General features: G+C 68.7%; 1 long non-coding RNA gene across 1 annotated transcript; it reads left to right on the top strand.

Annotated features, from left to right (window-relative positions):
• The first annotated feature begins 260 nt into the window (after positions 1-260).
• LOC118453028 lies at positions 261-1,158 on the top strand. The gene is made up of 4 exons (XR_004842912.1): positions 261-436; positions 631-684; positions 981-1,017; positions 1,132-1,158. It is a non-coding gene; the product is annotated as an uncharacterized LOC118453028 (long non-coding RNA).

Genomic DNA, 1,158 nt, shown 5'->3' on the forward strand with positions numbered 1-1,158 from the left:
GTGGCACCCGGGCCATGGCTCTGCCACACGCCGGGGCCACCGGCACAGGGTGCTGGTCCCACACTTGGCATCACGCGGGTGCCTCTGGGAAACCCCCAACCGGGCTGGGAGAGCAGGGTGGTGGCATCCTCCCCCTGCACTGCACTGGGGGGGGTCTCCGGGGGGTCTGGGGACCCTGGGATGGGGGTCTGCCGAGGGGACCCCCCTCCCGAGCATCCCACCGTGGTGCACCCATTGCCTGCAAGCCCAGCCGCCGTCTCCTTGGTCTCACCCTGCACCTCATTATCTGTGACCCTGTCCCCCCCACCCATCCCACTGCACTCCGGTCTCCTGTCCCCCGGGATGGGGACGGGGACGGCTGTAACGGGGGTTTTGCCCTGGCACAGGTCGTCGGTGGAGGTCCTGCCGGAGGAGCTGGGCTTGCCGGGCCCCTACGGTACGTCAGCTCCTGGGGTGCTCAGGCTGGTGGTCCCTGCACATCCCCAAAGCTCCCCCAGCCCCCGGGCTGTGCCCGAGGTGCAGGGCGATGGGCAGAGGGGACCCCCAAGACCAATGCTGCTGCGTGGGAGTTGGCACTGTCCCCAGCGCTGGGTGTCCCTGTGCCTTGAAATGCTTTGATCTCTCTCCCAGGGTGTGGGAGCAATGGGACCAGCTTCGAGGATGACCTGACCCTGGGAGCTGAAGGTACCAGCCACCCCTGGGCACGCCAGGGTGTCCCCTCCCGCGGTGTCACTGTCACCCCATGGGCACAGCTGCCCTGGTGGAGGCAGGGGGGCTGGGGACAGGCAGGAGCAGACCCAGGAGCACAGCCACCATCAGCAGCTTTTCCTCCAGGGGGGTTTTGGTGGGGCTGGGATGCCCCCAGGCTCTGTGCCCTCCTGGCCTCCAGCCCGTGGCTACCTCCTGGGGTGGCGAGTGTGGGACCTGTCCCCCAAACACCCTGTCTCACTCCCTGCCACCTCTCTGCTCCCTTTTCCCAGCTCTTCTGCTGCCGGGGAGCTACAAGGCCATGGGCAGGTGAGGTTTGGGGTCCCGGGGGGAGGCACCGGTGGGTGGGGCTGGGGGCACCATCCCTGTGCATCCCCTGGGCAGCCTCCCCCTTGCTCAGCCCCGTCCCCCTCCCCGCCGCAGGACCCTGCAGGACAAGCACCTTCACCG

The sequence above is a fragment of the Egretta garzetta genome, unplaced genomic scaffold (assembly GCF_000687185.1).
Source record: "Egretta garzetta isolate BGI_Z169 unplaced genomic scaffold, ASM68718v1 scaffold799, whole genome shotgun sequence".
Taxonomy (NCBI): Eukaryota; Metazoa; Chordata; class Aves; order Pelecaniformes; family Ardeidae; genus Egretta; species Egretta garzetta.